The sequence below is a fragment of the Liolophura sinensis genome, chromosome 8, assembly GCF_032854445.1.
Source record: "Liolophura sinensis isolate JHLJ2023 chromosome 8, CUHK_Ljap_v2, whole genome shotgun sequence".
NCBI lineage: Eukaryota > Metazoa > Mollusca > Polyplacophora > Chitonida > Chitonidae > Liolophura > Liolophura sinensis.
The window spans coordinates 55,497,799-55,512,647 of NC_088302.1; the positions used below are offsets into that span (position 1 = coordinate 55,497,799).

At 39.3% G+C, this 14,849-nt stretch overlaps 1 protein-coding gene across 1 annotated transcript in view; it reads left to right on the top strand.

Annotated features, from left to right (window-relative positions):
* Positions 1-2,736: 2,736 nt before the first annotated feature.
* Positions 2,737-14,849, top strand: part of LOC135473769 (teneurin-m-like) — a 257,605-nt gene continuing 245,492 nt past the window's right edge. Inside the window, 1 exon segment of the mRNA XM_064753657.1 lies at positions 2,737-2,752. The gene's annotated coding sequence lies outside the window, so the exon portion shown is untranslated.

Genomic DNA, 14,849 nt, shown 5'->3' on the forward strand with positions numbered 1-14,849 from the left:
AATTGTAAAACGACATGATGGTCCATCAGGGTGTTCTAAATAAAATTCGACAATGTGCTCTACTTGAATGTCCTTATTATGAAACAGTTTTGTGGTCCACCCGGTTGTTCCCCCTGAAATTTCAGTTCGCATGTTCTAACTATAAAAAGACGTGTGTGTTCCATTCAGATGTTCCAAACATGAGTCGACAATGTGCCCTACCTGCATGTTCCTTTCGGGTGTTGCACCTAACAATCAGCAATGAGTTTCAAGCTCGTTTTCCAGCTATCAGGGTAATTCAGCTGGGCGAGTTTCATGAAAGCGGCCCCAGGCCTATAACTGGTCAAATCTTGTATTTCTTGCTTCGTTTCCTCAGATAACCACTGCCTTTGCTTTTTGAAATCTCCCTGGTAGGCCCCCTATACCGCTCTCGGAAACGCCTTAGGGTAATACTCACTAATTGTCTTAAATTTTTAAATAAAAATTAGGCCTATCTCTTGCTAAATGCAAATTTCTAAACATAAAGTCCATCAGCCTTGAAAAACCATTTGTTTCGTCGCAATGTGTTTGATGAGTTTGTGATCAACGGGGCTATTGGAGAGATGTCTGTTCGTGTCCTGTGCTAAAGCCCTTTTTATTTTATTTTCTTCCCTGTTTGCGGAGTGGATGAAATATTTTTCATTTAGCTACCTTCTTTTATTTTCCGGTAATTTTACATTTAAAAATAGTTTTGTTTGGCCTATTTGAAAAAAAAAGTGACAATAAGTGCCACATATCAGCTACCGCAGACGTAGAGTAAAGCAACAAAATTTGTTTTGCAGCGCCTCATAATCCGTTTTTTCTTACTTCCCGCCAAATCCCATTTTCGGTGACAGCCCTTGGAGGACAGCCAGGCATGTGGCGGGAGTACACAGGGAGTTGATAGAGTTTGTAATTAACCGAAGCGGTACCTCAAGCAGGTAGGAAGCAATTGTTCACACAGACAGAGTGTGGCTATAAAACTTTCAACATCTAATTTTGTAACGGTACAGCTTGACAGATGTAAGTTTACACTGTACAGGGTAAGGATGAGTAAAAGGGTAGGCCTTCCTCAGCTTTTCCGTTTACCGATGCCGATTTATTTGTCAGAACTAAATCGCTATCATGCTAGCAGTGGCTAATGTATCATGCACCCATGGACAAATAAATGTATTAAATAGCATTCGGTCACCAAATTCTTAGCCTTAGGTAAAATTTTGAGCTAAAATGAAAAAATAAAAAAATAAAAAATCAAGAAAAAAAAAAATAAAAACGAAAAGAAAAAAATATGTTGCCAGTCACACATTTCGATTTAGGAAGTGAAAACAATGTCTGTAACACAACGAATCCTGCCTGTAATTTGTAGCAGTAGAACTGAATGGGACATGTTGGATTAGTCCTGGATGACTGCTCGCAGTCATCGCAATGAGATAATTACTACCATTCACCTCTGATGGAACCATCGTAAAATTTCTGAAAACAGTTGATTACTAACCTTCCCCCGGCCTGTCCAGTTACATGTACTTTGTTACAATAGACATTTTACAGTGGTTCCTTCAGAGATTAATGGGAGCAATCCATGATTATGCTGGCCACAGCAGTCGTCATCGTCGTCCAGGGCTAATACCTGTAATTAGTTTATACAAACCTGTAGTTTTTTTGATGATCTAGGAAGTTTCACACTTGGGAAGGATTGTCAGCACATGAGGTATTGTTAACAGGTCTACAGCCAGTGCAGGCTTTTGTGACTTGTTGTCTAAGAAGGCTTATTGGAAGAGAAAACATGAGTGATGCGAATTTATTTGTTTGTATTTTTTTTATATGTTTAACTGCTGTAACTCCAGTGCATATCTAAGTCCTACTAAGTACATGCCTTGGGATGTTGTTTTTTTTCATTTTCAGCAAATTTATCACGGGATTTGGTTTATCAAAGCACAACAATACTTTTCCTCAACACCTGAGTGAACAGGAGACTTTAAGATCAGTCCTGAATTGTATCATGCATGCAGAAACCATTGTGGTGCATACTGGGCGTCACGCTCATTAGCATAAGATAAAAGATTACATACAAGTACTGATACTGTCTGGAAAGGTCTGGTAGACTGTGACTTGGTGGGAAGTCATTTATTGTGTCTTCAGCATTGTATTCTAGTGAGGCAACACGATGTATGTCAACAAGTTGCTCTTTCATATGCGAAAAGGTTGATGAATCATGGTAAACTTCAGGTAAACAAACATTTAGAGTGTCTTTATCTACCGATGAAGCATTTGGCCTTTTCAATCTTCTTTAGTTTATAGCAGCCATTTATGTGTAAAGTATAAATATACTGTTGCTTAGTAGTACTGGAATGAAATGAGAGCATGTCTGCATGTAAACTAGATGTTGTTCTTAAGCTGTTACAAGAAGTGATTCTTTTAGTGAATTAGATGGTTTTGATGCAGAAGAAGTTTCGGTAAACCTGGTTACTAGTTGTTATGAGAAGTGCTGATGTAAGTAGGAGTGTGGATATGATCTGTCCGTCCTTCTCCTTGTCCTTCAGGTGGTAACAGAAAAAATCTTGTACAGATAAGCAGTCTTGATAGTTTGTTGCATAATGTCTGTTTCTCTGACCGGACACAAGAATCTTTAATAGACACTTTTCTTATTGTCATGAATACTTTTTGGCAGGGGACTTGCTGCTCATTACTTCAGGGTTTCCTTTAATTGTTGACAGAAGGAAGCCTTTTGTCAAATAGAAAACTAGAAAACAATAAGGTAAGCTATGAAGGAACTGGTAATGCAGTGGGGTAAAATATCCGAGCTGTTCTTTATTGTAGGTATTTCTGTGGGAATGAAAAGTAAAGTGTTCATGACATCTTATTTTATAATGAGAATGCAGGAATATTAAACTCTGTAAACTGGTTAAAAGCTTAACTTTCAAATTAAAGAAGCTTTAGTCACACATATTTATTGCTAAATTCTTTCCTACCCTTGCTTCCCAGTGCAGGTATTTGACATCACGCTCTTCCTCTCTCGTGATTCTCAGTACAGGTGTTTCATATCTCATTGTTCCCCACCCATGCTTCCTGGTGTAGGTATTTGGTATCACCTTTCCCTCCCATACTTCCTGGTACAGGTATGGAACATCACTTACTTCTCCTCCCATGTTTCCTAGTACAGGTACTTGGCATCCCCCCCCCTCCTCCCCCCCCCCCCAACATACTTCCCAGTACAGGTATTTGACCTCACCTTCTTCTCCTTCCTCCCCTCCCATACTTCCCAGTACAGGTACTTGATATCACCTTCTTCCCCTCCCCCCAGATGCTTCCCAGTAAAGGTATTTGGTATCAGCTGTCCCTCCTATTCTTCTTAGTGCAGGTATTTGATACCTGATACCTGCCCCCCTCCCAGCCCCAGTACAAGTATTTGATATCTCTCCCCTCCCCCCAGATGCTTCCCAGTAAAGGTATTTGGTATCAGCTGTCCCTCCTATTCTTCTTGGTGCAGGTGTTTGATACCTGATACCTGCCCCCCTCCCAGCCCCAGTACAAGTATTTGATAACCCCCCCACTTCCCCGATGCTTTCCAGTACAGATGTTTGACAGCACCCTTCCCCGCCTTCCCCTATGAAGTACATGTACTGGGAAGTTCCATTCCCATGCTTCCCAGTACAGGTATTTTGTATATTCCCAGTACAAGTATTTGATATCACCTTTCCCTCCCATGCTTCCCAGTACAAGTATTTGATATCACCTTTCCCTCCCATGCTTCCCAGTACATGTATTTGATATCACCTTTCCCTCCCATGCTTCCCAGTACATGTACATGTATTTGATGTCTCACTTTTCCCCACTCAATTCCCGTGTTGGTCACTGTATTCTGCCTTCCCATTACCTGTATTAATAAGCACTGTCTTCCCTTCCCAGTGCTGGTATTTGTAGTATTAGGGCTCATCACCGTCTCATTGCTACGGCTTCCTGCTCAGACATGGGCCGCTGTCGACCCGACATCACTTACTTGTCTTATACTTGTCCCGGCCGTTAACAGATTTCCAGGGCTGTTTTGTGTCTTAACCAAGGCTAATTCAGCATGTTGAAAGGTTTTGTGGGGCTTCTCCTCTTTGTCCTCTAATATGGTTTGTCTGGCGTGGACTATGGTACTGTGCCTAAACAGGACAGCAGAAATCTGTCCCTACCCTGGTCTGATTGTGGAGGTTAGAGTTTAGAATCACACCATGTGTTGGGTAGGGATCAGTGGAGTTAGTCTACCATTAGTGGGAAGTTGGTGAACAGAGACTGACTGTTGACTGGATGTCCACTAAATGACATAACAGCTTGTGATTCAGGCCTCAGTCGGCTTTTAAAGTCAGTACCAACTCTTAGGTGTTAATGTAGGAAATGTCACTATGTAAAGCTGAAATTTGTTACACTGTGACTTGTACCAGCAAGGGTTGGTTAAGTTTTCTCACCATCACTCAGTTGGTGGCTGGGATATGATAAATAGTTAAGTGTTTCATGTTGTTGAAGAGCAGCTAATGTGACAAGTCAGAAAAATGCGAAAAAATGCCTTTCATGCATCATACAATCATAATGTTGAGAGAAAAAACATGTGCTTACATTTTTAAGACACAGGACTTTTTTTTATAAGCTACAAAAAACTGAACCAGCAAGCCTAGTGCACAGTGTACTTACATGTAGAAAACTTAATATTCTTTCAATTAATAAGTGGATCCATTGTTACCAGACACGCTGAGATGGGCTTGGTACAAGAAGATACTTCAGTGATACATGTATAACTGACATAATATGTACCCCAGAAGCAAACAGGTTGGAAAGATTCAGCCCTCCTGACACATACATGTGACTTGCTTTATTGCTACCTACATTGCATGAATCTAATCTGCCAGCTGTACATGGTTATGTTATAAATTTTGCCACGAGCTAGGCAGTGATGCTCTCACATGTTATTATTTTACTTCAGAACAATATACCCACTTGAGATCCCAAACATGACACGTTGATGCAAATCTTGCTTGGATAAAATTCTTTGCTATATAAGCTTTTTACTGTAAAATACCTGTTACAAATGTTTATTAAGACAGAAATTAACAAGTTAGCAACATCTTCACAGCACTTTTAGGCAAATGCTTATTGGAAAGGATAGCCTCTGTAAAGAAAAGAGTTATGTGTGTTTAAGGAAGTGCTTGAGGAACAATTTGTTTGTCATAGCATCGGCATAAAGACATGTTGTTCAAAAAGGTTCAAGAAAACAAAACTGGCCTCAATCAGCCATTTTCAGATATGATGTTGAAGTTTGAGAGATAACATATCACTTAGAATTGCACAGTTTTTGTAATCTTTGTACATGTAGTATCAAATGATTGATTATAACTTAACATCTCTTTCATATATTACAGTCATATTGTGGCAGGTTTGAATCTCGCGGCGTAATCTTTGTATACAATTCTGAACTTGGATATCCTCTTGTATGGGTGGCTCAGATTGGAGACAAGCTGAACTGATTATTGGGAGAAGATGCAATTGCCTGGGGCAGAAACAGCAGTCAATCGATCTCTTGTCTTTGGGATATTTGGCAGGCAAACATTGGCATAGAATTGGAAGATATAGGTAATCAGAATGGGTAAACGGCAAGCTTTCAGGGGGAAAAAAGATGGGTTCACTGCATAGCCAGACATATTATCAGTTACGATCTAGAGGAAACTGTTCAAACATGGATGACAAGGGAAAGAGTGTGACTATCGGGCTCTTGAGAGTCACATCCCAGTGTTTCCCAGGGGTGGGGTGAGGGTGGTTGTCATTGAGAATCTGTTAAGAGAAGCTGATTGTGTTGTTAAAGAAGGATAAAGAACTGACATGTAATTGCCATGGGACTGCCCATTACTGAAAGTGAAGCCAATTTGTCTCAGTTTGTGGATGCTCTTGTTAAACCACTAATAAGCCCAGCATAATTAAAAAACATAGATACCCCCAAAACAGTAACTTTTATATTTGGCATAAGTTATGAATATGCAATGCAAAATCTTATATTTAGCACTTTTTTGAAAACTTTTGTTATCTTCTTTTGTGTTTATGATTACCCCCTTGTGCAGATCAGCTTGACCAGGTAATATAGTTGCAATTTAAAGAGTTACACATGATGTCATTGTTTGAGTGAGCTGCACACAGTTTTGGCTAATTTGTAGACCTTGATTTTATAATTTTGATAAACACTAAATGATTAATAGATTAAAGTTAGCTTATATGGCTCAAATATAAAAGCAGCATATGATGTGCATGGAAGAAATAGAGATTTTTCTGTTTTATTCCATTTTCAAACACTTCATTCTTGTTTTCAACTCCAGTGTCATCAGTTAACATTAAAAGTTTTGGGCAAAAGTATATCTTGTGTTTTATAGCTCCTGCTACATGACATTGCTTGCATTTTTGAGAAGTGGCAAATAGGAGAAAATCTGGATAATTTTAAAGAGAAAGGATTGCTGCACTTGTTTTGTAAATATGTTAGCTGTTAAAATACAAATCCAATATCTTTTCATTCTTTAGGGAAATATGTTACAGAATTGTAAAGATGTTTTGTAGTATAAAAACAGCTTTTCGTGGCTACCACTCAACACTACTTTAAAATGAAACTTTGAATATTTCATTGTGATGGATGACTTTTTCTGGTTACATGTCTTTGCCACTTTCCTGTATTAAATTGAAAAGAATTTTCTGCATTTTTTTAGCAATTAAATCTGGGGCTCTAGCAAATCTGTCCTGTGACAGCAGCCAAAACTGAACATGCAAATGAAAATTAGCTTTGTCCCAGTTGTCACCAATGCTGATTACGACATGACAGAAAATTGTGATTGAGGACCAAAATAGTTTGCCAGCTAAGAGCGTTTGCATGGCATTTCCTCAAAGCGAACAGACAAAATGTTGTGGTTTACAGGACTGGTTAAGATTCAATCAGACTTTTTAATTCTAAGGATTGTGAGAAAGGGTGCTTGTCACGGGCGGTCAGTGGGCAGAGTTGACGCTCAGCAGGCTGCTGTCATGGGGACGAGTGGCCATACTTGTGCCCTTCTCCTCCACCCGTTACTCCCTAGGGGCTAGTTACAGCAGTTTAGATTACGACATGGCTCTTTTTCTTTGCAGCTGATCTGGTGGTTAGGAAATAGAGGGCTTGGCCTGTGTTAACACGCCAGGACTGACTAAGTCACTCAAGGGATGCACAGTGATCATAAGTATCACTGTGTGGTTGAATCTTGTCAGTTAATCTCTCCTACTTGCGGGCACAACTCAACCAAACAGCAATGCAATTATGTCTAGAGGAATTACGAAAGCGAAGCATGTTTACAGCCGAACCATACCTTTCTTGCATTTATAGATGTGCAATATATATATATATATCTTATATATATATTTTGTCAAGATGGTTTCACCTGTATGGCTGAAGTTGTGTTAATGATTCCAGCAGGAATCCATAATTCTCTTTACTTAAAGTATCAGAGAAATATAATGCTTTGTACACTGTATGGATGGCTTACACCATGTATTTTAACTTGTAGACTATAGGGTAGGCCCCTGTGTATATCTGTGATATAAGTGTAAAACAATGGTAATAATTTGAGATCAAATTTGTGCAACTTGTGATTCAGCTTGTTACCTTGTAGTGTTTCTGTGATGTAAGCTATTGTATATGTGAAAGACTGGAGAGTAAGCCCATGGCAAGGACAACTTTGTGATAGTTGACAGGTAGTCACACATTGCCAGTTAAATCTTGCCTAATGTCAATTTGCCTCAGTTAATTATGGTTCTAGTGTTGTCATTAAATAATCCTTAAAGAGAAGCAGCTTGTGTTGTTGAAGCCGATGGGTGTCGTTCGTTATATATGTATAAGCACACATAATATAGAAATGTTTGAGGGTCACAGATATTTTTATTACAATCTGGTGGGTATCCCCCCCCCCCCCCCCTCTCCACGCACACACCAAAAAAAAAGGCTACTGCTACAGCTGTATATGGATTTACAAACTTTGCTGTCCTAAGAAGGGCTGGGGAAAGTTGAAAATCACTTTGTGGGCATTTAAAAAGAATGAGCTGTTCTGTGAGTAAATTCTGGGGCTTGGTCATCGTTTAATTGGCAGTTTTTCACTCTGTAGAGATTGAATGTGGAATTAGAAGTAATTCCTCTGCATTACATTGACTGAGTGAGAGGAAAGTGACCGTTTGTCTTGGTGGGGAATTCTTGCTGGTGTGTTGTGTTTTTAGATGTGACAAATGCACCATGAAATGTGCCTGATGGGCCCGTAAGGATGCTGCATTAAGGAAACTGTAACTAACCAACTGTACTAAGTTGTCATTGTCTAATCAATGTCAGTGAAGAAATGTTCTGAGATATTTCTGAGGGACGGTGTAATTCATCCCAAGCTGATTACCAGCCCAGGACAAGTGGCTGCTGGGACGGGACATCGTTAATTAGGGGAGTTTTTGTCCCCCCATCATTACTTCCCCGTGCAGCAGGATGCCTGCTGACAATTGCCATGGAGGGGGGAAAAAATGTTGTGTGACCAGACAGAGAGAAGGAGAGAAATGACGGTCCTGATATGAGTCACCTCTACTATAATTACAGGACGCAATGGACGCTAGAATGACCAATCAGCGAAAACAAAGGATGTAACGACCAGCGGTAGCATGACCTCCACAACAAAAGAAAGTGCAGAGTGCAGCGATCAGGATTGTGCCAACCCAGAGGAAATTGGTTCCACATTTGCCTTTTTAGGATCTTAACTCTGTTGGTCGTAGAACACTCTTTCATTGTCCTCTTGTCACCCGGGCCTGAACACTGAGCTGTCAACCTTATAGTGCGCGTCCCTTTTCCTTCTCTGACGGAGGTTGTGTAGGCTTCCGGGGTCACTTATCACCCTCGCTACAAAAACATGGGGAGCTGCCCGTGCCCCCTTCATTGGCCTCCCCCTGGCTAGAGTTCCATCGCTCAGTTAATAGTGATTTCCTGACCACTTGTCTGGCCTTGGGGCATACAGGATATCATACAGTTACATGTGACAGATTCTCTGATGTGATGCTTTGGCTTGTCAAAACTACTTTTTTCCCTTAGGATTCCCCAAACAAAAGAAATATTCTGTCTCTTTATTTCTAAAAAAAAACTCTTGTTGAACAAAGGGAAAGGAATTCTTTTGTGAATTAGAAATTTCTTGAAGCTTCATAAAAGACATTTTATTCTTGCATATCATTACATTAGTCTTGTTGTTCAGGGGTTATATTAAGGGATAATTCAGAAGTGTAAAGTGGAAGTTACAAAATATGAAAAAGTGTGCTGAAATTTATTTTTGATTTCCTGTTTCATTAATCTATCTAAGCATAAATAAGATCTGCTGATGTAATTTGTTAACTTCATGTTAACAAATTACCCTTGACCCTTGACAGAATTTGGATTTGTTAACATTGTGTATGGTACGTCACATGCCAGTGCTTGAGTGTATTGTTTGTTTTATACAAAGTCGATTTTCTTGAGTGAACACTTTTATTCAGCTTCGTCAATTAATATCTTTAACACTGATATGCGGATTTCGGTATTAACAACAGGAGGACATCCTTACGCGGGATATATATAGCACTTTGAGTCTGCTCTCAGGGGCTGTTTCCCAATATTACAAACACTAAGGGATTGACAGTGCTGTTACATGCACCATTATTCTTCAGCTTGTCGCATGTTTGAAATATGGATACTCAAGTAAATTCTGAGGGCATTAGTCTGTGTAGTCTGATAAAATCCTGCTTTTTGTGAAGCCCTGAAATCAGCCAACCACAGTCAATGTAGGTTTATTGTCAAAATCAAATGAAAAAGCTGCATACTGAAATTGCGCTGAAAGTTGTTCTTTCATATGCGAAAGGGTGGAGGAAATAGGGTAGGGGTCCTTAAGGACATCAAGTTTGTTCAAGATCACGTGCTTTGCACCAGTGTGGAATGAAATGTCGCTGAAGGCCTCCTATGGATGTAAATGGGTTTTATATGTGGGAATGTTTGTCAGTTTATTCCTAAAGGCTGGTGGTTTACTTCAAGCTCTCTGTGTCCTCCCTACAACTCCCTATTACTGTTGCATAAATAAAATATTGTCAGTAAAGTACATGTATTGAAGACTAATCAATTATGATTAATCAGTTAGTCACTCAATCAGTCTTTGTTTTGTGAAAACATCTTGAAGAAATACTCACAGAATCTCACCTGTGTTTATCCCAGGTAATACTCACCTGTGTTTATCCCAGGTAATATGTGGAAGTGTATAGAGATTTTCACTGTATTTGTGTGGCTCTGATACAGCAGGGGGATGTAACTGTAAGCAAACTCTCTGCTGGTCTATCATAGAGTATTGACGTCTTATGAGCTTGATGCATACACTTCTTTCTTCCATTGGTATTGTTGTCAGATCTCACTCATTTCAAATTTTCATCAGTTGTTCTTTAAAGTATCTCTAAAAATGAAACAGATATTGATAGAAACAGTTCTACAAAGATATACAAATGAAATTCCTCTAAGAATCTGAAACCAAATCTTAGGTGTAATTGTAGTGTGAGTCATATTCACAAGTTTTGAATGGAGCGATTGGTTTCTTGGGAACAAATCCGATAGGCATAGCATACAAATAAATTGACATTCAGCTGGCGCGGACTTTAGTGAAAATTTGATCAGATCAGTTTGATATTTTGTTTGTTCAGAAGTACCAGAGTTCAAACAGTCTGGATACCGTTGACGGTAATGGAGTTTGGTGATGGCCTAAACATGATTTCATTTTTCCATTGCCTCCATTATGAAGGAAAACACAGTCACAGTGTGAGATATTCAATATCCAAATAGCCAGTTAGGCCTTTGTAAAAACGTCTGCAACGTCCTGGCTGTATAATTGTATTTGCCATGTCACAGACAACAAGTGTAAGACAAGCTTGGAGACTGTGTCCCTGCCAAACAGTGTAAGCGGCTGGATTACCAGAATTCAATTAGCTCCTTGTGTTGGGCCTCTCCCGTGGAGTAGTTGGTGCCACAGCTTTTTTGCACCATGAGACTGTTCAAACGGAGAGAAATCATTATTGGTGTATGGTAATCAATGGTTTTGATCAAGATGCCGGGGATTTTATTTCCAGCCGTCACAGGCAAGGGAGTTCATACGAGGTGCTCTTGAATTACTTCTGTCTAAGAACTCCTTAAGTGCTACCAGACATAAATTTTAATCTTGACCGATACATTTCCGGGCCGATATGGTTTAGGCCATGATGTTCTTGTAAGTTTCAATGGTAGCGCCAGGCTGGCATCTCTCGGCCAACACTCAGAATAGCAAGCTTAATGTTGCGAGACTTTCGCAGCCAAATGGACTGTTTAAATCCAAAGTGAGATTGGAAAGCTCTCCATGAAGTGTCAGTGGTTGACTGTCTACCCGCTTAGTGTTTATGGAATGGCTGGCGACGCGAACCAAAGCTAATATGGAATCTAAAACCCTCCATTCTGCTGCATAAATCCTCGCTAATATGACCACATTATTTTCACATGACAGCTTGTTGTATTGACAGACACCTCGTGTTTCCACGGCATCTTGCAGAATTCTCAATTAGTTTTGTTGCATGGTTGTGGACCAGCTGTTACCTGGTCATCTGTAGGAGATATTAACCCCAGATCTGCTCACTTCATTTCAATATTAACTCTATATCTCTCCTCATATCTTTTTTTTTTTTTTTTAAAGTTTGGTTAAGCGATAAATCTGGTGAAAAGCCATTAGAACACATTCCGAGCCACAGAAGCCTCCAGCTTGTTAAAAACTTCAAACTTAGTTACTTTTACTTTACTCTCAACAACCTTTACCGTTCCACATCAGCTATCTGTATATTTAAGGGCCCTTACTTGCTAAGTGTTTAAACTGCTGTTGATTAAGAACACTTGATCGTGACCAATAAGGGTGTTCAAATCTGACTATCCCTGATGCCCTTTATCTTAATACAATGAATAATGAAGACTAGAGCTTCAGACACGCTTAGTGTACAGTCTGAAATAAACATATCAGACTATACATGTAATTAGTGCTTACTAGTGCAGATGTCCTTTATACTAGAGACATCTACAGCTGATAAGTGCAGATGTCTTCTATACTACAGACATCTACAGGTAGTAAGTGCAGATGTCCCCTATACTACAGACATACAGGTGATAATTGCAGATGTCTTCTATACTACAGACATACAGGTGATAATTGCAGATGTCTTCTATACTACAGACATCTACAGGTGATAAGTGCAGATGTCCCCTATACAACAGACATGTACAGGTGATAAGTGCAAATGTCATCTATACTACAGACATCTGCAGGTGATAAGTGCAGATGTCTTCTATACTACAGACATCTACAGGTGGTAAGTGCAGATGTCATCTATACTACAGACATCTACATGTGATAAGTGCAGATGTCCCCTATACTACAGACATACAGGTGATAATTGCAGATGTCATCTATACTACAGACATCTACAGGTGATAAGTGCAGATGTCATCTATACAACAGACATGTACAGGTGATAAGTGCAAATGTCATCTATACTACAGACATCTACAGGTGATAAGTGCAGATGTCATCTATACTACAGACATACAGGTGATAATTGCAGATGTCATCTATACTACAGACATCTACAGGTGATAAGTGCAGATGTTCTCTATACTACAGACATGTACAGGTGATAAGTGCAGATGTTCTCTATACTACAGACATCTACAGGTGATAATTGCAGATGTCATCTATACTACAGACATCTACAGGTGATAAGTGCAGATGTTCTCTATACAACAGACATGTACAGGTGATAAGTGCAGATGTTCTCTATACTACAGACATCTACAGGTGACAAGTGCAGATGTTCTCTATACTACAGACATCTACAGGTGACAAGTGCAGATGTTCTCTATACTACAGACATGTACAGGTGATAAGTGCAGATGTCATCTATACTACAGACATCTGCAGGTGATAAGTGCAGATGTCGTCTATAGTACAGACATCAACAGGTGGTAAATAACCTATTAAAAGCAATCAGAGAAACAAATACTGAGATGCGTTACTGGTGTTTGGAGTAAGGAATCCGTGGCTGTCCTTATGCTTGATATCAGGATACACATGATGCATTTGCATGAGAATTCCGGTAAGATGTCGTGTGTTTCTGTCCGCAGTAACTCCTGGTATGGGAAACAAAGGAAGAGACATTAGGAAATGAATGCTCCAAATTTGCTGAAGAAATGTTCTCTGTTTACTTGAAAGATATATTTCTTGCTTCTTGTAGATTAGTCTGCTTGTCAGATATTGCTGTGGTATTTGAAGTCAAAAAGTTCTTAACCAAAAAAAAAACAAACCTGTGACTGTTCTCTCCCTTGGATGTTGACAAACTTCACAGTGCATTCAGCTGACTTGGTTGTTGTATCTTTCTTTATTTCTTTTACAAAGTCACTTTCTGGATACCCATGAGATTTAAGGTGATGTGGAATTCATTTTAAAATTATGATTCCATTTTGCGTTCTTCTCCCCAGAGTGTACCTAATAATTAATAGCGTTTTTTGAACAAGGGCCCTGCTGGCATTGTTGTCTCTCTGATGTTGTAAGAGTTGGCTAGTTTTGTATTTTAAACATGTCAGTGTTTTCGTGCGTGTGTAGGTTTTGGAGATCGGCTGAATAGTCTGACACCCCCGGGTGTTAAGCCACTGCATACAAGAAATGTCAGACAAGAATGGTAAACTTGGGGAAACATCTCTGCTGGAAGGCAAACTGTCAGCCGCACTGCACGAATCCCACTGAGGCATCGCAGCTTGGTGGGAAGTTCACACTTGGTTACCTCTCTTGCGTAACAGGGTAAATTGGAGCTTTAAAAGCTCAGTGTATTGGATCATAAAATGTTGAGAGCGTGATGAGACTTGGCTTGATCCAGCTATAACTTCAGAGTAATGGTTTACGGATGTAAAGTTTAGATTTCCATTTAGGGATCTGTTTGAATCAGACTTTCCATGCACATTTGGTTGTGCATGAACTTTTCTTGTGTATTAATTGATTTGGCTAGTTAGTTTTAACCCCTTTCCTGTCACGATATTCGTGAATACATTACAATAAGCTTACAAAGCAGACCACACCTGGGAGGAAGAGTTAATTCTGATGTCCTTGCACTAGATACAATGGCTTTGATTGTTATTTGGATGAAAAACTTTGCCTGCATTAATTGTTGGATTTTAAGCTATAGAGCAGCAGTTGCCAAAAAACAAAAAAAGAAATCTTGAGGGCAAATAATCACAACAATCAAGAAAAAATTGTGATACTGTATATTGAAATATTGAAATGGGTTGTCTGAATGTTGATATTATATTCCGTTGCAGTTGTACATGTCCCCCTTCAAACAAAAGAATCAGCATTTCCTAACCTGTTTTGTTCACTTGATCTACAATATGTATTTCAACGTAGCATGTTTTACAGACTGAAAAACCTGTTGGGCTACTTCTATAGCTCTGTATGTCCAAAAGCAATTACATGATAATAATATTAAATGTTTGAAGTTCTGTATCTTCCTTAAAATCTGTTTTAGGAAGTATTTGCCAGGTAATTAGGTATGGAGTAGCCTGGTACGTGTAGTTGATTTTCAGATTGCTGTGTGCACATGTACGGGGGTTTATTGTTGTTATTTAAAATACTTTAATGCTTGCAGCTTTCAATAAAATATTCATATTTTTGCAGTAAACATATGCCATAAATTGAATGAGAACTTTCAGTTCTGTGAAAGAAAAAATCTATGATAGCATGTATGATGTTGTTTTGCGTCAGTGTTCTCCGTCCGGA